This window comes from Microtus oregoni, unplaced genomic scaffold, assembly GCF_018167655.1.
Source record: "Microtus oregoni isolate MIOR12 unplaced genomic scaffold, Mior012 000019F_ref0000042, whole genome shotgun sequence".
NCBI lineage: Eukaryota > Metazoa > Chordata > Mammalia > Rodentia > Cricetidae > Microtus > Microtus oregoni.
The window spans coordinates 36252120-36276541 of record NW_024543078.1 but is presented as its reverse complement, the minus strand read 5'-3'; the positions used below and the strand labels follow the sequence as shown (position 1 = coordinate 36276541).

General features: G+C 38.8%; 1 protein-coding gene across 1 annotated transcript in view; it reads right to left on the bottom strand.

Annotated features, from left to right (window-relative positions):
- Positions 1-24422, bottom strand: part of LOC121459273 (HORMA domain-containing protein 2-like) — an 82588-nt gene that overhangs the window by 27639 nt on the left and 30527 nt on the right. The gene's annotated exons all lie outside the window — the stretch shown is intronic.

Below are 24422 nucleotides of genomic sequence, written 5' to 3'. Positions count from 1 at the left end.
ATGAACTAGATGTGAGTTATGAGTTAAGCAGGATGACTCCCAGGTCTTTGACTGAAGTAACTAGATGAAAGATGGTATTATTTACTGGAAAGCAAAGGACTGAAGAAGTGTGATGTTATCTTTAATTGTCAACTTGATAGAACCTAGAATCACCTGGGAAAGCAGTCTCAGGGACTGTCATCATTGACTTAGGCAGTGTGAATGTTTCAGTTAATTAGTAGGGGAGGCTCCAGTCTGAGGTAGGAGGGACATCTGTTTATGCGTTATTTTCATTGGTTAATAAAGAAACTGCCTTGGCTTTTTGATAGGGCAGAATTTAGATAGGCGGAGTAGACAGAACAGAATGCTGGGAGGAAGAAGGCAATGAGGCAGATGCCATAGCCCTCCTCTCCGAGATGGACACAGGTTAGAATCTTCCCTGTAAGCCACCACCTCGTGGTGCTACACAGATTATTAGAAATGGGTTAAGCAAGATGTGAGAATTAGCCAATAAGAGGCTAGAACTAATGGGCCAGGCAGTGTTTAAATGAATACAGTTTCTGTGAAATTATTCTGGGGCTAAGCAAACTGGGCGGGAGCTGGGTGGGACGAAAAGCAGGCCTGCTTGCCTTATCACTACACCAGTCCACTGTGGGTAGTGCTATTTCCTAGGCAGGGGTTTCTGAATCCTATTAGGAGTAGAGAAATCAAGTTGAGCACCAAACAAGGGAACATATGTGCATTCATTTTCTCTCTGCTCGAGATTGTAGATGTGATGCTGTTTCAAGCTCCTGCTGCCGTGACTTCCCCACAATGACAGACTCTGGCCTGTATGTAACTGGTTTCTCCCCTCAGCTGTTTTCTGTCAGGGTATTTTATCACAGCAATAGAAATGAAACTAGGACAAGAAGTGAATAACGATAGGAAAATGAAAAGAATTGAGGACTAGATAATGGAGCTGTGGAGATGAAAGCCCGATTAAAATGGGTTAAAAAGAACAGAAAGCAGAGAAGTACATACAAGACCTTAAGGAAATATCATTCAAGGTGGAAATAGTTTGTATATGTAGTAAAAAGGACATTTTGGACAAGATAAAATACATTTGTTAAAATAAGGAAGCATAAATGAGCTTGACTATTTTCTCATGCCAGTAAGAAACCAACCTGACTCCAGGAAGGAGAATATGTTGGGCAATAGTGAAAAAGAAAACAGGTAGGGTGGAACCAGATTAGGAGCAGCCTGAAAGCTGGGTAGAGGTGTTTAGACTTGATGTAGTAGGAAATGGGAGCCATGAGACTTGTTGATTTGAGAAGTGATACAATCAAAGTTATAGTTAAGTTAAAGCAGATCAGATGGTGGTGAGGAAGCTGTAGAGGGTCTGGAGGCAAAGGAAACAATTCACACGGGAGTAGATGAATGTTTGGACTCACATTTTTTCTGTAAGATCACACTGGAAACTAAAGGCTTGGGGGAAAATTTGAGACACTGAGAGCCAGGGATATTGGGCAGGAAAATGTGTTCTGGGTGTGGAAGGGGATGGGTGGTAGTGAAAAAACTGATGTGCATACTGAATTTAACGTGGCAGTGGGACATACAGGGAGAAATGCTGAATAACAGCTTAAAGATGCAGAAATAAACATTTGGGACAAAGTGACCGACTTCAATCTAGTAAATCAAGCACTCCCTCAGATGGATGTGGGGAAGAACAGAAGCAAAAGAGAAATGTGTGCAAAGTCAGACAAATGAAAAGGAAACGAGAAGCCTATAATTCCAGAAATAAGGGATGTTTCAAAAAGAACATAATCAATATCATACAGTAGTTCCAGAAGAATGGAACAGGAGCAAAGATTATACGACTTTTTAATTTAAAAAATTGCTTTAGTTTGAAGAAAACGGCTACAAAAGTAGCTGCAAGAAGCAGCTCATTTTCTGCATGGAAGAACTGGTAAGGAGGAGCCAATTTAGAAGGAATCTGTAAGGCAGGGAAAGAAACAGGACGACAACTAGAACATGGGTAACCAGGGCTGGCTGAAGGCTACATTTCTTGTTTTACCTACTGAATCTTACATCAGTGTCTTCAAATTTCCCTTACGTTCCTCTTCTCTGAGAATTTCAAAGTCTAACTTTTGAATAATTTCAGGTTTATGATACAAAAGTAAATGGAAGAATTTGACCTCTCTGTCCTTATAAATCAATCGGAAATTATTTTTAAGATTTTTTTTCCAAAATTAAGCTTAGAGTTGTTCTGATAAGCTCTCAGAAAATTCTGAATGTGAAAACTTTTAAAGCCAAAGGTTTTGTTTGCTTGTTTGTTTTGTTTTTCTGAGACAGGGTTTCTCTGTGTATCTTTGGAGTCTGTTCTGAAACTTGCTCTGTAGACCAGGCTGGCCTTGAACTCACAGAAATCTGCCTGTCTCTGCCTCCTGAGTGCTGGTATTAAATGTGTGTGCTGCCACCATCCAGCTCAAAGTTTTAAGACAATCTAGTTTATATCCAGTGGCCTTCTACCAAGCTGAGATACTTATTTCCAAATGTAGCACAATGTATTAATAGTTTCTCTTCAGGTCATTCAGGCTTATTCTCTAAATATATTTGTAGTATTTTTACACTATTTTGAAGTCTATTTAATATAAAATTTTATTTAATCTTTGGCAATTCTTAAATCCTGTACAAAACATATTTATATATTTATTCATTCTTCAGATAAAAATACATAAAAATCTTCCAATACTATGTTCTCTAACTATTTCTTGAAGTATTTTCTGAACCAAAATGATGAATTGACATTTCCTTTACAAACCTCACTAGAGCACACTCCCAGCATTCCACAGGCAAAGGTAAGAAAATCTCCGTGAGTTCAAAGTCATCCTGGTCTACAAAGTGAGTTCCAGGACATCCAGGGCAACACAGAGAAACCTTGTCTTGAAAAACAAAACAAAATAAAACAAAACAAAACAGGAAAACTTCACCAGAATGTGATAAATTTCAAAGGCAAAAACTTATAAGGACAGAAAGCATAAGAAGACAATAGCTGGGCTGGAGAGATGCTTCAACAGCTAAGAGCAGTGGTTGCCCTTCCAGAGGCCCTGAGCTCTGTTCAGTTATCTTTAAGTAGGTAACGAGAAAATATGCACCACCCAAAATGTGGGACAAATCCAAGAGCAGGAAACAAGATACCCAATATCGGCAAAGAATTCCCTGAAAGCTGACAAAGGATGGTTTTAGGATGAGAACAGTACCAGCCAGAAAACCTTAGATGCTGATCAAAGATGAAACTGATGTTTGCGACTGGGAGAATTTGACCAGCATTGTGTACCAGAACCTTCTATGATGATGGGAGTTTTCATAAGCATACTGTCTAACACAGTAGCTACAAGCAAGAGTTTGTCAGATGTGCAAACACAAACATCAAAGACTGAAGCCATTATTTTATTGCTCTAGCAAAATTTATTAAATCAATCCTTCTCTGAGGGACATTCAGGTTATTCCTAATTTAGAACAATTATAAATAAAACTTTAATCATAATACTATGAATTAGGGGTTAAGATCATTTGTTGCTCTTCCAGAGGACCCAGATTTAGTTCCCAGCACTCATAGCAGTTGGCTTACAAATGCCCGTTATTCCAGCCCCAGAGGGTCAGATAGCCTCTTCTTGCCTCTTCAGGCACCACACACATGTGCATATGTTCTCAACACACACACACACATAAATAATAAATCAATTTTTTAAAATAAAAATACTATGAATAACTCCTTTTTCACATTCAACTGTAGGCAGGTGGATCTGTGAGTTCAAGTTCAACTAGTGTACACAGAGAGTTACACCAGCCAGAGTTACACAGTGAGACCCTGTCTCAAAACAAACTCCATGGTCATGAGGAAAACCACAAAGAAATGCACAATTAAATGCATCTATTTTAAGTGTATATATTTTTCTGTTTCGATAAAAGGTAATCATAGCACAATGAAGATATAGAACATTCATCATTCTAAAAATGTTCCCTTATGTCATCTCATCAACCAACCCAGACAAATATAGATTTGCTCCCTCTCATTATAAATCAGTTTGCTTTTATTTACATACATATTTTAAATAAGGTCTCACTGTTTAGCTCTGGCTCATCCTTGTGTAGACCAGGCTTGTCTTAAAGTCAGAGATCTGCCTGCCTCTGCCTCCCAAGCGCTGGGATTAAAGGAGTGTACCACTTAGCTAATCAGAGTTTACTTCTTTTAAGTTGTACAAATGTGTTCTTTTGTTTGGCTAACGTATAAAATTCATAAAAATTGGCCTGTATCAGTTGTTTTTTATTGCAAGCAATAATTCATTTTCCAAAGACATCAAAATTTGCTTATTCTTTGATGTACTACTGACATTTGGGTTGATTCCAGTTTGAAGTTATTATAAATAGACTTGTAATGAATGTGCACATAAAAGCCTTTATATGATTATGTGCTTTCATTTCCTTTGCTAAATACCAAGAATAAAAACTGCTACATTATGTAGTAAGTACATGTTCATAAATGCTGATGTCACCTCACAAAGCACTAAGACACGATTATTTTGGGCTTTTGTTTTGTTTCCTTCACTATGTGTCAACTAAGTTTCTCTTGTTGTACAATTCAAATTCCCTGACCTATTATGGCCTCTTATCTGCTAAACCTATCCAGTGATGTTTTCAAGTTGCAAATATGGTATTTGTCAGATCTGTGGTTCATTTTGTGCTTCTCTCTTTAAAAACAAACATTTCATATTTTCTTTCCTCATTATATCATGCTTTTCTTTAAATCTGTGATCACACTCATAATAGCTTTCTTTTAATTTATCTTATTGAGGTCTAATCTGCATAAAATAAAAACCATCTGTGAATTTTGATAAATGCATACACATTAACTACCAAAGTCAGTTCTATTAACAAACTCTTTTGTTCTTAGGACTCCGATTCAGCTTTCAAATCAATTTTCTATCTCTACAGTTTTCTTTTGCAAAATATTGTATAAGAGGTCGTCAGCTTCTTGAGTATCCATGTAAGGAACTCCATAGACTGCTCCAGCAAAGCTGAAATAATACTGTTTTTAATAAAGTCTCAGTCGTACTTGGAAGCACATGCATGTCATCCTAGTCCTGAGGCAAGCGAATCACATTTTTTTATTGATTTTTATTGAGCTCTACATAAGAATCACATATTTAATGCTGTTTCGGCTTCACAGAGAGATCCTGTATTAATAAAATAAAGTCTCTTGAAGCACCCCGAGTAATACAACAAATGAAGAGGTCTTTATTCAAGAATAGCTACTAGAAATTGCTAAGAATAACAAAAATCTAAGATATTTGAACTAAGACCATTTCCCCCACCATCTCAGTTCAATGAGACTTTATTCTGCTCTATTCCATTGCTGACTAGCTCAACCAAGAACAGAGGCTCTTGCTGCTAAACTCTAACACTGAGGGCTATCATCATACCCAAGAAACATCAACATTTACTTTATTCTCAGATACGTACTGCTGGCCATAAGAGCCAAGACAGTACAGTCATATGGAGGCATCCTTCTTTCACCCAACCCACATGGATGAGTTCTGTGTACAGCATCACTGAAATTCTGCAGCCCCTCTTTTGCCTTGGCAGTGAGTGCCTCCATGATATGATATGCAAGTAAGGAAGATCTGGGTCTACTGCCCCCACTCCACCTAGCACTGTTTTGGTATAAATGTGAAATGCCCACACAGGTTCATATGTTTAGACAGCTGGTCCCTAGATGGTCTTGTTTTAGGAGGTTCTGGGCTCTGGCTGGCACTAGAAGGCTAGTCTCAGGAATGGGCTGCTGAGAGTTACAGCCTGGCCCTCCTTCCAAGTCTTCCTGCTTCTTGATCTACCAAGATGTGAGGAGCTGCAGAGCATCCTGCACCATCACAGACTAAATCCATGGACACTCCAAGCCAAAATAAACCTTACCTCCCTTAAGTTGTCTCCATTTGAAACATTGCCACAGTGATAAGAAATACTAACCCAATACAGCTTCTGAAGCATCACTGTTACTCAGAGAAACATGGTATTGTCCTCACCACTAGCCCCAAGGCTGTGAATCAAAGACCGTTTTAAGGAAGTTAAGTAAAAGCTGAAGAGAGATTGGCTGGTTTACTGTTGATAAAGGTAGAAGACACTGTAAGATGATTCTTTCTTGGGGAAGACTCAGAAAATGGGTCATTTTTTTTTTTCTGGAGTCAGAAACAATTTTCAAACACAAAACCCCAGACACATCTCTTCAAATGAGTTCAACCATGACTGAATTAGGCTAACAACTGTGACTGGGGTAGGGAATAGGGCACTGTGGAAAACAGTATTATCAGTCTCTAGCAATTTTAAATCCTGAGTGTGGTCTTGTAAAGAGACAGTGGAAAGTCATATTAAATTATTCTTATCCCAGTACACCTTTAAATCCCAGTGCTGAGGGGCAAAAATTGGTGGATTTCTGAATTTGAGACCAGCTTGGTTTTCACAGGAAGTTCCGGCCAGTCAATGATAAGCCACCCCCACCCCGCCATCACAACAGAACAGCCTACTATCACCAGTGTGACTATGGACAAACCCATAGCAGAATCCCTGAAGGGCAAAATCAGAGATAGTACTGCAGATGAAAAGTCAATTAACTGTAATAATCTAGCCAGTCATTAAATAAATAAACAGCAATAATCAGCCTTAAGGAGTAGGGAAAAAACCAGAACTTGAGTTGTTACTTTATCTAAAAGGTCAAATTTCAAACAGAAAGCTGTGGAACATAAAAAAAAAAACAAAAAACAAAAAAAAAAAAAACCATGACCTGAACTGGCAAGGTGTCCAAGTGACCAGATGTCAAATAAAATGCAGACTTCAAGATGCCCATTATAAATATGTTCAAGGGGGCTGGAAATATGGCTCAGTGGTTAAGAGCACTGACTGCTCTTTTAGAGGTCGATTCGCAGCACCCACATGGCAACTCACAATTGTCTGTAACAACAGTTCTAGGAGACCCAACATCCATGGCAAAACACCAAAGCACATAAAATAAAAGAATACGTTCAAAGAACTAAAGGAAACTATGATTATAAAAGTAAGTGAAATACAAAAGCATAAATTAAATAGACAATATCAATAAAATGATAGAAATTACTAACCAAATGGTAATTCTGGAGATAAAGAAAATTAAAAAAAAAAAATCACTAGAGAGATTCAGTAGCAGTCTGAACTAGTGAAGAAAACAATTAGCAAACTTGTAGATACAGTAAAATAAATTATAAAATTAAGAAAAATGTTTGGAAAATGAATGACAAACTATATCTATTTTGGTGCTCCATCAGATTATAATAGAGTTGTAACATGCCTAGTGAAGGCATGGACGAAGAAGAGAGAAAATTGCAGATGAAAAAGAGCCACCAGACAATGAATAATGATCAGTTTAGCAGAAGCGTTTGCAGGCCTTAACAAGTTCTTAAAAAGCTTAAGAGCCAAACAAAACAAAACAAAATAAGAACTTAAAAACCTAGATAACAAAACTGAAAGGTTTTCATCCATAATGACGAATATTTGTGTGCATATAAGCAAATCTATAGGGAAATAAATAAATAAGAAAATCGGTCATAGTTTTTAAAATGGTACATTCTCAGCTGAGCAGTGGTGGCCCACACCTTAATCCAGGACTCAGAAGACAGAGGCAGCAGGATCTCTGAGTTTGAGGCCAGCCTAGTCTACAGAGTGAGATCCAGGACAGCCAGGGCTACACACAGCCCTGTCATGAAAAAAAAAAAAGCAAAGAAAGATACATCCTCAAGAAAACCCTCAGAAGGTCTTTTAGGAAGGATCCTGGAAAAAGGCAAGTCACAGGAGTGGACAGCTCCCAGAGAACTGCTGACTCTGAAGCCCCAGTAGAGCGATATGGAGTAAGATGATGGACAAGATGTGGAGTGGGAAAATAATGATACCAATTATTCTGATCTGGTATAGTCCCTAGGCTCATGTATAAGTTTGTGTTTTTGTTTTCATAAACAAATTTCCAAAATAAAATAATAAAAACAAATTTTAATAGAAAAGTTTCTGAAATATATAGAAAGAAACACTATTATGGCTATATAAATGAGTATAGTAAACTGAGCGTTATTGTAAATAAGTCAAAATGTTTTTTAAAGTTTATAAAGCTAAAATGTTAAAGCAAACTAATTGACCATCAAAAGAAGAAAAAATTAGTGTAGTCTAAGTGTAGAATGGCTATCAATAGTTTGCAGTAGGGTGAAGTAATGGGGGCTGTTAGTCACTTACCACTCAGGTCTGACTCACTGAGAGCAACTTGCAGCCTGGCAAGCTTCTTTGTGGTAAGTGCCCTACGGAAGCACGCCATTCTCAAGTCTGCCATACCATATTTTTACTGTAACTTTTCTATGTTGAGATACGTAAATACTCACTACTGTGCTGTCACTGCCTACACCAATTAGTAGAGTAACATCCTTTCCAGGTTTGCATTCTGTGATAATAGGCTACACCACATTGTTAAACTATGTTGTAGGCTATCTCATCTAGGTTTGCTGAAGTACGTTCTGATATTCATACAACAGTGAAATCACCTAACAAGAGTTTCCAGCAATGTGTATGACTGTACTATAAAAAGTTCTTAAACTGAAAATAAAAGTCCCAGTTATTTAAATAATCTAAAGAAAACAGTACTGCTAAAACTGCCCTTAAATCCAATTTTCAAAAGCAGTATAAATGTATAATTTTCTTTCACCTATTAAAAGAAATTATATAAAAAATGTGCATATGATATAAAGTTTCATCTATAACACAAATAAATATATTTTTTTGCCTGTACGACACAAAGGAGTCAAGTGTCAATAAGAAAGGAGATCATCAGCACGCTTTAACCCCAGTACTGGGGAGGCAGAGGCAGGCCGATCTCCGTGAGTTTGATCTACAGAGCAAGTTCCATGAAAGCCAGGGCTACACAGAGAAATCCTATCTTGAAAAAAAGGAAGGAAGGAAGGAAGGAGGGAAGGAAGGAAGGAAGGGAAATCATCGTGTTAAATAAGTTGGTCTCAGAAAGGGTAAATATCATTTGTTTTTATTTTTTTCTCAAATGCAGAGCAGTCGTGACAGAAAAGCAGAAAGTGACTATTTTGGAGGAGAAAGCCTAGCAAAAAGACTAAGGGGAGGCAAGGAGGGCAAGAGGGGGAATATGAGCAAAGCACAATGATAGACATTTATAAAAATGTCACAGCAAAACTGGGCGGTGGTGGCACACGCCTTTAATCCCAGCAATCGGGAGGCAGAGGCAGGCGGATCTCTGGGAGTTCGAGGCCAGCCTGGTCTACAAGAGCTAGTTCCGGGACAGGCACCAAGGCTACAGAGAAACCCTGTCTCGAAAAACCAAAAAAAAAAAAAAAAGTCACAGCAAAACCTGTTATTTTGTATGCTAATTAAAATTAACTAATGAGAAAAAGAGATACTGGGGGATAGGAAGATGGCCCAGAAGGCAAAATGTCTATTGTGTAAGCATGAGGGCTTGTGTTCTAATCCCCAGAACCCATATAAAGCTGGATATGGCAGCCTCAAACCTGCTATCCCAGAGCTCCTACAGTGCCCGGGAGGAGATAGAATTCCCAGAAGATTGTAAACCACTGGCCTGGTGTACACAGCATCAAATGACAAGAGACCTCACCTTAAATCAAGTAAAAGAAGGGACTGACATCCAATACCATCCTTGACCTCCACACAAGTGCCATGGCACACATGAATCTGCACACACACACACACACACACACACACACACACCGTACATATACATACACACAGACACAGACATTAAAGAAAAAAGAGGCACTGGGGAAAAGTTGCACTTAGCCAGGAAAATGGCTATGGCTACAGGTAGAAAAGTAATAATTATAACAATGGTTGTACTTTTAACTTTAAGCAGTCTAAAGTATATAAAGCAATAATACCACAAAAGAAGAAGAGTACTGGGTCTATGTAAGGGTAACACTGAAATATCTCACTGGAATTAAACTAGTATGTAGTTGAAGCTGACAATGATAAATTGGTGTATGTATATATATATATGTGTGTGTGTGTGTGTGTGTGTGTGTCTACTCCAGTTTCAGTAATGAGTAGGATGACTAAGTAACTGAAGAGAAAACCCTCAATATCATAATGTAAGACATCTTCCAGCATCAACTGTAAGCTTGGTATTTTTTAAAACAAATAGAAATAAAGCAGTTCTCTAACTACAACTGAATGAAATTAGAAACCAATAAAGAATAAAATTTGGGACATTAAAAAATATGTGGTGATTAACTCCAATGAGGAAATGGCCCCATGTATCTGTAATCCTAGCATGAGAGGCTGAAGAAAAAAGGATTATGAGTTTGAAGGCATCTTAAGCTACACCATAAGTTTTAGGCCAGCTTGGCCTAAATACAGAGTGTCATCTAGTTTATATAAAAATTAAATTGGGTTGGAGAGATGGCTCAACAGGTAAAGGTGCTTGCCTTCAATCTTGATGACCTAAATTTGATCCCTGAAACACACATGGTAGAAGAAAAGAACAGACTCCTGTAAGTTGTTCTCTGACCTTTAAACACACACACACACACTAAATAAATATAAAAAATTAAAATACAGACAATCAAGGCTGGAGATATTGTTCAATAGTAGATATAATACTTGCCAAGCACACAGAAGTCCCTGGGTTCAATTCCCAGTTCTGCAAAACAAACAAATAAATAAACAAAAGCAAGTAATCAACATACTCCTTTTTAAAAATTAGTTCATTGAGAATTTCATACAAAGAGTTTTGACTATACTCCCCTTTCCGAAAATCTTCCCAGATCTATTCACCCTCTGCTTCCCTTCCCACCCAATTCTCTTTTTGTCTCCCCATCAAAGACAGTTTGTGTTGTCCAAATCTGCAACCAACATACTCTGAAATATTCAAATATATCAGAAAGAAAGCAGAAAACACTGAGGCAAAGTAAATTGAAAACAACAAAACACATGCAGCTACCACTCTGCTCACAGGAATTTACTACTGCACATGTAGCAGAAATCTCATGCCTTTAGTGTATACATGTGTGACCCACCAAGAGGTGCCTGTCATTTTCTCTTTTATCACAAGAGACACAACTAACAAAAAAGAAAACCAGGCACAGGATAAGAATATCTACGACGACATTGCCACAGAACTGTCTCTTATATGAAAATCTCTTTAAAGCAAGAAGTTGAGATTCTTTAAAAATACCACCCTCTAGCTGGGCACTGCTGGTGCACAACTTTAATCCCAGCACTCAGGAGGCAGAGGCAGGTGGATCTCTGTGAGTTCGAGATCAGCCTGGTCTACAAAGCTAGTTCCAGGACAGCTAGGGCGTTACACAGAGAAACCCTGTCTCAAGAAAGAAAAAAGAAAAAGAAAAAAATTAAATTTAAAAACCCACCTTCTTCATGATCTACCTAACAAAGTAGACTACCTTACCACCTAACAAAATCCATTTTTTTTCTTTGTTAGCAGACAGCTTGAATCTCAGACAAACAAAGCTATTTCTTACTCCCTCACCCACTTTGCTTTCAATTAAACTTTTCCATGACAGTGTACTGTCGCCACCACAGTCATTTCTGTAATTCCTGGGTCAAAGTTCTCTTTTGTCCAATATGATCCTATGAGCCCTGCAGAGAAGTATGAGGGTATGCAAGAGTTGTTCAACTTGGAGCCCCCAAACATGATTTCCACCAACAACTGAACAGCTGCCTGAAGTTCCCTTCTCCAGAGTGACCATAACCAGTATGCTGTCTCTGGGAGTCACCGACTCTGTCAGTTCTTTCATCCCTGCAGGCAGAAATTCCCTCTTCTTTACTCTTCCCTGTACTTGTAAGTGGCAGTTGGGCAGTGGAATATGCCATTACTGGGACCTGGTGAAGTTTCTAGAGTCCAACTGTATCAGGGTTTAAGTTTCTTTTATCTTTTCCTCTTAGCCCTCATTTAAGATGCTGGTCCCATAAGAAGACCTCCACAGGGTCAGTCCTCCTAGCTGAAAAATCAACAAGTGGTTAGTATGTCATCTGACAGGTTCAAATCTTCTGTCATGTTTTGTTGTTATTTATTTAGTGTGGTTATTTTTCCTTTTCTCTTCTTCTCCTTTCCTTCTTTCCACACTGCTCCATCTGTCTTGGAGCCCTTTAGACAAACCTGTCTGTGCCCCTACCCTCTGTACTTTGTTTTTTGGGGAAATTCTCTTGTTCTACTCTGATGGCCCAAGTGAGTCCTTTCAGAGCTAGGCCAATCTTATTGAACATGGTACTACTATCTCAGCTACACTTGCAACATCTCTCTAGAAAGCCACCTACCACCTCAAACACATCATTTGCTGTTTTAACCTTGTATCTAAATTGGACTGTGATTTAGGTTTTGATGAGAACTGGCACAAAAATCAACATCTTTTGGGTCAGAGAGCTGGCTCTGCCTATAAGGCAGGCTCACATTTAAGACTCCTCATCTGTGGACTGGAGAGAAGACTCAGGGAATAAACTGTTTTCTGCACAAGCATGAGGACCGAAGTGTGGACCCGAAACATATGTAAAAGCTAGGAATGTGGTCCATATGTAATCCCAGTTTCCAGAAGGCAGACCGTGAATCTCCTGAGGCACCTAGCTAAACTAGTTGGCTGGCAATCTTTGAGTGTAACTGAGAAATCCTGCTCAGTCAATAAAATGGAGAGCAGCCAAGGAAGACACACACCAGTTCTGGGCACACGCATCAACACATACAAATACTCACTCTGCTGGCTAGGTTTTAGGTCAACTTGATACAGGCTAGAGTCATTTGAGGGGATAGAGCCTCACTGCCTTCATAAGATCTGCTGTGGGGGGGGGGAGGCTGGAGAGATGGCTCAACGGTTAAGAGCATTGCCTGCTCTTCCAAAGGTCCTGAGTTCAATTCCCAGCAACCACATGGTGGCTCACAACCATCTATAGTGAGATCTGGTGCCCTCTTCTGGCGTGTACATGTTAATAAATAAATAAGTCTTTAAAATATTAAAAAAAAAAAAAGATCTGCTGTAGGCAAGCCTGTAGGGAATTTTCTTAATTAGTGATTTATGGGCTGGTGGCCCACAGTTCTATAAGAAAGCAGGCTAAGCAAGCCAGGAGGAGCAAGCCAGTAAAACAGCGATGAAAGGAGACAGAGACAGAGACCCACATTGGAGCACCGGACAGAAATCTCAAGGTCCAAATCAGGAGCAGATGGAGAGAGAGCACGAGCAAGGAACTCAGGACCGTGAAGGGTGCACCCACACACTGAGACAATGGGGATGTTCTATCGGGAACTCACCAAGGCCAGCTGGCCTGGGTCTGAAAAAGCATGGGATAAAACCGGACTCGCTGAACATAGCGGACAATGAGGACTACTGAGAACTCAAGAACAATGGCAATGGGTTTTTGATCCTACTGCACGAACTAACTTTGTGGGAGCCTAGGCAGTTTGGATGCTCACCATACTAGACCTGGATGGAGGTGGGTGGTCCTTGGACTTTCCACAGGGCAGGGAACCCTGATTGCTCTTTGGGCTGACGAGGGAGGGGGACTTGATTGAGGGAGGGAAATGGGAGGGGGTGGCGGGGAGGAGGCAGAAATCTTTAATAAATATATATATATATATATATATATATATATATATATATATATATATAAACAGCATTCCTCCAGGGCCTCTGCACCAGCTGCAGCCTCCAGGTTTCTGTTCTGTTTCAAGTTCCTGTCCTGACTTTCTTTGATAATGAACAGCAATGTGGAAGTGAAAAGCAAATAAACCCTTTCCTCCCCAAGCTGCTTTTAGTCATGGTGTTTCATAACAGTTGTAGCCCTAAGATATCCACGCACATATGGATACACATAACATATATGGACTGAATACCTATTAGATTTCCTTAAAACTAAATGGAGAATCAGAATAGATTCTTTAGAGATCCAGCCTGTACCGTCTCAGGCTACCGTTGTCCAATTGGGACAGATCTATAAACATAGCTCGTAAGTATGTGGGAGGAGTATCATTCCTGGGTTTTATACCATTATATTTATAGGAGTCCTAGGTATAGAGGCTCTGAAATTATTCCAAAAGATAAAGAAAAAGAAGAAGATAACTGTCTTTTGCAATACTGCTTGGCCTCAATATGTGTTTTTTGTTTGTTTTTTATAGATAGAGTTTCACTATATAACCCTAGCTGATCTGGAATTCAATATGCAAACCAGGCTGGCCTCAAGTTCACAGAGATCCTTCTGTTCCTGTCTCCCAAATGTTGAGATTAAAGGATTATGTCACCACACGTGGCTCAATATGGTCTTAATGACAAGAAAAGATGGCCTCTTAATATCTCTCTATATTCTAATGACATTTTACCATGAACTGCTGCTGTAAGAGACAAGAAAATGGGAAATCTGTACATACAGACTTTTATGTTCAGTCATCCAAGATCCAAAAATTAAAAAAAAACATAGCATCTACATAGCTCACAATTGCCATTTTAAAAACTTCTTTCAGAAGAGACAGATATTATATTCTATATGACACACTCTATACCCTGTGCCCATGGCTGGATTTAGGGCCTCCTGACATCTTGCCCCCCACAGTGTTTTCTCTATTACCACTACTTCCATGTGGAACTGGTCCACTTCTGCATTGCTAGACTCCTCAAGAAGCTAGCCCTTACTTTTCCTATGGGACTCGTGGACAAAGCTGGAATCAACTATTAGAATTTTCTCATTAAGGGATATATCTACTTGGAAAGGTGGGGTAGCTTTTATTAGAGTATATGTCTTCTTCTCTATTTCATATTTAGGACATGAAAAGAAAACTTTGCCAAGCTTTCACAATTACAGTAAGTTCCAGGATGAATTAATAAAATTCACAGCTTCTCCTATTTCTTCCCCTAGCATGTGTAATGACAGTTTTGGTTCATTACTGCATAACTGCTATAAAGACTAAATTAATTGTGATGTTGTAGGATATTCAGATCACACTTTCACACTCCCAAGGCTGCCAATAAAGTTTACCTTGAATCATAGACAACAACATCCACATAAAACCCGAGAGAAGCACAGCTTCTTGGTAGCAGCACTTTCTTGGGTGGGCTCTGTTTGCTAAGGCAAGTGTGCCTCATTTAAGAGAGGCTTCCTGACTCAGCTTTAGCTGCAAAAACCTTGCAGCCCTTTTAAGAGGCTCGACCACAAAGCACTTAAATGGTGTTTATGAATAGCTGATAGCATGCTTCTTGGTGGTGGCAGGGACCTTGAAACTCCACAGAGTTGTGGCAAAAAACACGGCTCCCACCAGTACCTCTGCCATGAAGCTGTACGCTCAGAAAGCTAAGGAATGGGGTAAATCCAGCCGTCAAAGCCATGGCTTTAATCTTAGCCATATCACTTAGCAAATTAAAGACTCATAGTCAGAAAAAGATACATACAGTAAAGGCAGATTCAGACCAAAAAAAAAAACTCTCTAAACGGTGTACAGTGTGTTTAAAAATATATGTAGTTCTGGGAGAGAAAAGGAAAAGGATAAAGTCCTTAGAAAAAAAGAAAAGAGAGAAATTGGGTGTGGTGGCACACAATTTTAATCCCAGCACTTGGGAGGAAGAGTCAGGCAGATCTCTGTGAGTTCAAGGACAGCCTGGTCTACAGAGTGATTTCCAAGACATCCAAAGATACACAGAGAAACTCTGTCTCAAAAAATCAAAATTAAAGAAATAGAGTAAAAAAATTAAAGCCACATTAAGATGGAAAATACACAGAGAATCTGGATTCTGTATGTGTTTGTGTTGTCTTTGAACTGTATGACTGCTGAGGAAGGAGCAACAGCTGCTAGAAGACATTTGATTATAAATGCTGCTAGATTAATCCAACATATATTTTTAAAATGCCCTGACTTCAAATTTTAAGCCAAAAGATATGTTACTTTGAAGAAGAGGTTTTGCTTTTGTTTCCACAGAAAATTCATTCTGAGTTAAGAAAAATCAGGTTTGATCAATGAAGATCTCCCCCCCCCCCCGAGAAATCTCTGATAGAAGCAGATGGTCCAGGTGTCTGAGTTCTACATCCACAATAGCCTCAAAACTGCTAGCTGAGATGAAAATGCTAAAGAAAAAAGAGAAAAGGTACCAAGCCACGTGGATAAACATAGATAAGAATTATGGGTTAATTTAAGTTGTAAGAGCTAGTTAATAATAAGCCTGAGCTAATAGACCAAACAGCTTTTAATTAATATAAGTCTCTGTGTGTTTCTTTGTGGCTGAAAGGCTGCAGGACCAGGAGGGACAGCAACTTCTAACTACAAATGGCACGCAATGTGGGGCAACTACATCCACATAAAACCTGAGAGATCTTGGGAAGGAATTCTAGACACAAAAGAATAGAGTTAAGTACGGCTTCTTGGTAGCAGCATTTTCTATGTGGGATGTTTGCTAGAGGCAAGTGTGTAGTCTTTATGAGAGGCTTCTTGACTCAGTGTTAGCAGCAAACACCTTGCAGCTCTTTTAAGAGGCTCTGCCACCAAACACTTAAATGGTGTTTATGAGCAGACACCAGCATTCTTCTTGGTGGGGGCATGGACCTAAAAACTTCACTGAGTTGTGATAAAAAAATATGGCTCCTTCCAGTATCTTTGCCATGAAGCTAGACCCTCAGAAAGCCAAGGAATGGGGTGGATCCAGGTCCCAAAGCCTTGATGTTAATCCTAGCTATATTGCTTAGCAAATTAAAGACTCACATGGTCAGAAAAAGAGAGATATACAGTAAAGACAGATTCAGATGAAAAAAACTCTAAACAGTTTACAGTGTGTTTAAAAATATATGTAGGCTTAGGAGAGAAAAGATAAAGAATAAAGAAAGTCTAAAGACAGACAGAAAAAAGAAAAAAAGAGAGCAGTTGGGTTTGGTAGCATATGCCTTTAATCACAGCACTTGGGAGATAAAGGCAGGTGGATCTCTGTGAGTTCAAGAGCAGCCTGATCTACAGAGTAAGTTACAGGGCAGCCAAAGATACACAGAAAAGGCAAAAATTAAAAATAAAAATAAAAGAAATAGAGTAAAAAAACTGAAGCCACATAAAGATGGAAAATACACAGAGAATCTGGATACTGTAAGTGTTTGTGTTGTCTTTGAATTGTTTGACTGCTGAGGAATGCCACTGGATTAATCCAACATATATATTTTAAAAGTGCCTTGACTTCAAATTTTAAGTAAAGATATGTTACTTTGGAGAACAGGTTTTGCTTTTGTTTCCATGGAAATGAGAGGCTGTGGATTCACTCTTGGTTAAGAAAAATCAGGTTTGATCAAGGAAGACCCACTGGAAAATCTCCAGCAGGAACAGATGACACATTATCCAACATTTCAGAGCAGCTCTGCTGCAGTTTTCTCTGAGTTCCACATCCAGAACAGCCCCAAGACTGCTAGCCAAGATGATCCAGGCTCACAGAATACTCCAGTCAGGACTTGATCATAATCTTAAACTTTCTTTAGGTCCCCATAAGATTATCAGCGCCCCCAATCATCAGCAAGTAGCCTAGAAAACTATACCCACAATCCTAAAAAAAATGAATTATGGACGTTTGTCTTTGTTTAGAATGTTGGTTACAAGTTGTTATTGATAATGGTCAGGAAAAAAGCTCAAGAAAGGAAAACAGATTCAGAGTCCTTGTTTTGAAAAGAAAACAAGAGGAAGTGCTATGGGATAATGCTCTTGTACCCTGTAAAGATTTGTCAGTTGTATTAGTTTATAAAACACTGATGGGCCAGTAGCCAGGCAGGAAGTATAGGCATGGTGACCAGACTAGGAGAATTCTGGGAAGAGGAAACACTCAACCTATAGTTGCCACCCAGATGCAGAGGAAGCAAGATGAAAATGATGCACTGAGAAAGAGTACCAAGCCACATAGCTAAACATCGATAAGAATTATGGGTTAATTTAAGTTGTAAGATCTAGTTAATAATAAGCCTGAGCTAATAGGCCAGACAGTTTATAATTAATATAAGCTTCTGTGTGTTTCATAAGCCTGAACTAATAGCCCAGACAGTTTATAATTAATATAAGCTTCTGTGTGTTTCATAAGCCTGAACTAATAGCCCAGACAGTTTATAATTAATATAAGCTTCTGTGTGTTTCATAAGCCTGAGCTAATAGGCCAAACAGTTTATAATTAATATAAGCTTCTGTGTGTTTCATAAGCCTGAGCTAATAGGCCAAACAGTTTATAATTAATGTAAGCTTCTGTGTGTTTCATAAGCCTGAGCTAATAGGCCAAACAGTTTATAATTAATACAAGCTTCTGTTGTTTCTTTGGGACTGAATGGCTGCGGGACCAAGCAGGGCAGAAACTTCCATCTACAATTAGCTCTTTGCTACAGCACCATGCCTGCTTGCCTGCCTGATGCTTCCCAACATAATGGAAATAGACTAACCCTATGAAACTGTAAGCAAGACCACAGTTAAATGCTTTCTTTTATAAGCTGCCTTGATCATGGTGTCTCTTCACAGCAACAGAACAGTAACTAAGACACAGACAAAAACCCTAAATGGGATCACAGTTGTGATGCCCACAGGGAACAAACAGAACATTTTTTTTACCTGTATTTTGCCAAGGGTATAAAGAAGTGCATAATGAAACCAACTTATTACAAGGCTTAGGAGATCATATAGAAAAGGGATGAAAATCCAGTTCTATTTTTTTCTGGCTTTTCTTGACAGGATTTCTCTGTGTAATCCTGACTGTCCTGGAACTCATTCTATAGACCAGGCTAGCCTTGACCTCAGAGATTTGCCTACCTCTGCCTCCGAAGAGCTGAAATTAAAGGCATGTGTCAATATGTCTGGCTATTTTTTCTTTTTAAAAAACATTTATTTCTTTGTTTGTTTATTTATGGAGGTTTTTCCATGTGATAGGTAAAAGGACCTGACTCTTTGTTGATACCGAATCTGTTCATTTTGCTCACTGGCCTTTTTGAAATTGATATTCAGAACTGCCACTGCCGCCACATTATATATCAGAGACTAGCCTTGAACTCTTGATCCTCCTGATTAAGCCTCACAGCTGGGATTACAGGTATGTGCCACCATGCCTAGATTCCAAGTCAATATCTTTATGTATTTTGAGTCCTGGGAAACACCACCCCTCTGTTAGGAAGGGATCTACTGACTAAATGAGGAAGAAGCAGTTCATTAACTGGAAGCCACAGTTGAAGGTGCCCCTAAAACAGGGTGTTCATTGGCTAGTCCTTTTTAAAGAGAAAAAGTTCTCCTCTTAGTATCTTTCAAGGAATACTTGATTTAGCATAATTCATACTCTGGGATACCACAACCCGAGGGCATGATTTTAACTTTCCCCCGGTCGTATCTAATTAAAACTTTGGGTCCAATACTCTTAGAAAAGATAGTGCCCCTTAAGTTCAAAGTCCTTCATGGAATACAGACCCTACTACAAAAATTCTTGGCCACCAGTTTATTTAAGCCATGCCAATTTCCATTAAGTTCTCTAGAAAACGTCACTATGACAGGATCTTAGAGATATAAGTGAAGTTGTTGTTCCCCATCTATCTTATAGTCCGAGAATTCTAGACTTTATTCAAATAAAAGCTAAATATTTTACTATTTTAATATTAAACCACTTATTACTTTACACACTATTTTACTCAGATACATGGTTTATCTTTATTTTTAAATGGAGGAACTCCAAAATTCAAGAAACTATCCAGTATACCTGGATTTGTAGCCTTAGGAATTTAGGGACAGTCTACCTGTTTGGTAATGCTATACCCAAGACCTAATGACATTATAACTTTAAAATGAATCCTATTATAATATAGTGATAATGACTTATTGATACTACCACTAAGATAGATTCAGACTACTGTACCATAGTTACTTTTTATTTTTCTTCTCCTTTGTGTGTGTGTGTGTGTGTGTGTGTGTGTGTGTGTGTGTGTGAAAGAGAGAGAGAGAAAGAGAGAGACAGATAGACAGACAGATAGACAGACAAAGACAGGCAGAGTCACTCTAGCAATGGCTGGCCTGAACTTGCTGTGTAGATCAGGCTGGCCTCAAACCTGCTCCTTTCTCAACCTGCTAAGTGCTAGTGTTACAGGTATAAGCGCCTATATCAGGGCACCATAATGACTTTTAATTTCCTTGCTGATTACCTTTTAGAATCCAACATGTAGGATTCTTACCCTAGAAGTCTGCACACTAGGCCCCAATGGAAAGCAGGCTAATATTTTGTAGTCTAAATCCAAATCTAAAAGACATGTTTGAGGGTTTCTAGGCTTGAAAGATTTCTGCTAAATATGGGCCCTAAATTATATCCTCTTGTAAGAAACTCTAAAGGAAGAGTAAGGAAGACCTCTTTGCTAGGCTAAAGAGTGTCAGAGGGCATTTGACCAACTGAAGACCAGACTAAGTCATACACCTCCATGTTAGGTCTCCAAATAACTAAACCTTTCATGTTTTCTATGTATGAAATGCTAGGTTATTTAAAAGCAGTAGCTACAACTACTTCAGTTTAAAAGGTTTACAAATTAACTTTGAGATATGATACGAAGTTCAGAAACTGCCCAGTTTAGAGTTTCAGAAATCAAGGGGCACCATTAACTTGCCAGAAGACTGACAAAATATCAAGCCCTGCATGTGTGTTAAAACTTGAAATTCAAGTCAGGCAGTGGTAGCACACACCTTTAATCCCAGCACTTGGGAGGCAGAGTAAGGCAGATCTCTGTGAGTTTGAGGCCAGCCTGGTCTACAGGAGTTAGTTCCAGGACAGGCTCCAAAGCTACAGAGAAACCCTGTTTTGGAAATAAATAAATAATAAATAAATACCTTAAAATTCAACTACCCTGCTCCCAATTTTGATTTCTCTAGATTATAAATATATAGAGATCATTAGACAAATCTTTCCCAGCCAGTCCTACTTGAAAGGTATGCTTCTGATTAGAGTTAAGGCTGACTGTTGACTGAAGGCAGCAGTTTTGTAGAAGTTGGTTAAGCAATGGTGCAGTTGTTGACTGCCATGATACCATAGAAGCAAGTGCCCTTCCTCCTTATGCCCTGGCCCCCAAAGCAGAGCTCCCTTGCCCTTCTCAGGTCCTACAACTAGGCCAATAAAGGATCTTAAGTAGCTACACAGACTTGATGTAAGCATTTCTAGTACTGCAAGTCCACGGGCTTCTGGAAGAGAATATTAATGGTTCTTCAACAGTTCAACTCTCTAAACAAATTAAATAACTTATTACAAGGAACATGAACAGGATGCATTTTTAGCAAGCCAAAATAATAGCATATTACAGATAAGATTGCAAAGAATGTAACAAAACCCAAGCTCACAACATAGGATCTCACAAAACAATATAAACTAATAGTCTTAGTGCTAGATTTTCCTGACCTAATCAAAATGCTGAATGCTTCTTGATCAAGTATATAAAAATGGAATAAGTGGGGATTATCTATCAATGACGCAAGCTATTTCACAGATGAACAAAAGGCTGATTGTAGAGGCATATTATTAAATACTGGGATAAAGCCACTCACCAGAGAAGGCATGCCCCCAGGGACCTAATAAAAGGCTACCTCTATAGAAAAAGCACTTCTAAAATTACTTTAAAAAAGTGTTTATTGCTATCAAATTTGCATATAAAATAAGGCTCAAACCCACTCAGCACCTCTACAACTTGGAACACCTGTCCAATACCTAGGTACCTAATAAGGGGAAACTGGCAATTACATTTTACTCAAATGCCTCCTAAAGCTGGACACTTATTAGTGTCTACAGATATTTTTACAGCATGGATATAAACTTTCCCTACTAGAGTAGAAAAGACTATAGCAATATCAAATGCCTCTTAAATTATTCTTCTACTTAGGCTATCAATATCCCTCCTAAGTGATGATGGGCCTACTTTTATTGTCAATGTAACTTTCTACAACTTTTGGGATTAATTATAAGATGCATTCTGCCTGTCATTCCCAGTGCTTGGGAAAAGTGAAAAGTGTCAATTCTAACTTAAAACAGTCTTTCGAAACTGGACGGTGGTGGCTCAGTCCTTTAATCCTAGCACCTGGGAGGCAGAGGCAGGTGGATCTCTATGAGTTCGAGGCCAGCCTAGTCTACAGAGTGAGTTCCAGGTCAGCCAGGATTGCTTCACGGAGAAAGTCTATCTCGAAAAACAAACAAACAAAAAAGTGTATGTATAAGTTTATAAGTCTATGTATCTATGTATGCATTAATGGAGGTAAGCAGAATCACAAGGCAGTCAGATTTATCAAACAGTTGTAATCAAAAAGCCATCCTCAGAATGCAGAAAAACTAGAAGCTTCTGAAAAGTGATTTGATAATATTCATTCAAGAGCTATAAAAATTTTAACTGTAAATTTCATTCCTGCCACTGTGTATCCAATAGAAAATAAGGAAAGGAGCTTTCACACCTGTAAAGGCATTTATTACAATGCTATTATAATACCATTATCAGGAATTAACCTATCTCTCTGTCACTAAGAAATGGTTGATTCTGATTTACAGCTTTGGAGGGTCTAGTACCTGACTGATTAGTCCCACTTTGAGTCTATGACAAGGAGTACATCATAGTGGGAGCATGTGGCAGGACAGATTGTTCACTTCATTACCAGGAAGCAAAAAAGAGGATAATTTTCAAAGGATGCCTCAGTGACCCACGGACCTCTTACTAGGTTCCACCTCTTAAAAGGTTTCATCAGTTCTCAATAATGCCTGCCTGCAAACCAAGCCCGTAAAATACACAGTACTGGAGAACATTTAACAGTCAAGTATGCCAGCCTAAATATTTTAAAATGAGAAATAGCAGAAAATTCAAATGAACCAACAAATTCAGTGAACTTCACATATAAAGACTAGGGTAGGACACGTAACATAAGTGCTAAATAAAACTATATATGCATGATTGAAATAATATACAAATAAGTCTATCCATTGGAAAATATTGGAAAGGATGGGGCAAACAAAAGTAAAATTTGTTTTGATAGGACAGTAGAACAAGTAAAAGATTTGAATTTTTAAAATACTTTAATGTTGTTAACTGCATTGTTTAAAAAGTTCTTTCAGCCAGGTTGTGATGCCGCACGCCTTTCATCCCAGCATTCGGGAGGCAGAGGCAGGTGGATCTCTGTGAGTTCAAGATCAGCCTGGTTTACAGAGTGAGTTCCAGGACAGTCAGAACTGTTACACAGAGAAACCCTGTCTCAACAAACAAACAAACAAACAAAAAGTTTTTTTCAGACTATGGATAAAGTTCAGTAGTAGAACATAAACCTAGCATGTACAAGGCCTGGATTCCGTTCTCAACAGCAAAACTAACCAAAGAGTTCTATTGAGCCAAAATCAACCTCTTCCCCACCTATCTGCTCTGCTCACAACTGCTATTTTCATCCACTGTATCCTTATGCCACAGAAACTACATAAAAAATACACTTGAAGTATGTGAAAATGATAATTACCATTTAATTATTTTAATTAATTTCGTTTTCTGGCCCTCCTAAACACAGACTGAATGTTAAGAGACCCAATCAGGATCTGTAGGTATCTAACACTAAGAATGCCTCACACAGTTCAGTCAGCACAGCTGTGGTAGGGCCAGGCTTGAGAAGTATTTCAAAGCATAATCAGACTGAAACATATCCAAAAGGATATGCAGTGCAAGGAGAAAATAAAGATTGAATATGTTCTTGGGAAGGCTGCTCGGAAGAATGATAGTGCCACAGATAAAAAGCATGAGAGGAAAATGATGTTTTGTCAGACACTGAAATTCTATTTGAAGAGGAATACGACAGATCTGTATGTAATACAAGTCTGTATATTGATGGTACTATGGTACTGTGGTGGTTTGAATAAGAATGGCTCCCACTGGCTCATATAACTGGAGTATTTTATGCTAAGCAAATTACAGACTCAGAAAAACAAATGCCATGTATTCACTCATATGGAGACTCTAGATTTGAGTGTGTGTGTGCACGTGCACACACGCGCATGTTTAGTTATCGGGAGTGGCATTATTTGAAAGGATAGAGGTATTAGGCAGTGTGGCCTTGTTGGAGGAAGTGTGTCACTGTGGTCACATGGACTTTGAGGTTTCAAAGAGCCCATGCCAGGTCCAGAGTCCTCTCTGTTTGCAAACCAGGATGTAGCTCTCAGCTACTCCCTGTCAAGATAATAATGGACTAACCCTCTGAAACTGTAAGCCCCAATTAAATGCTTTCTTTTTATAAGAGTTGCCTTGGTCATGGTGTCTCTTCACAGTGACTAAGACGGGTATGCAGGTCTGTACACGGATGGAACTACGAGGAATCTGTACATATGCAGTGCTATATACTAAAATGAATAACCTGTAGTATACAGGTCTGTACATTGATGGAAAGATCAATGTGA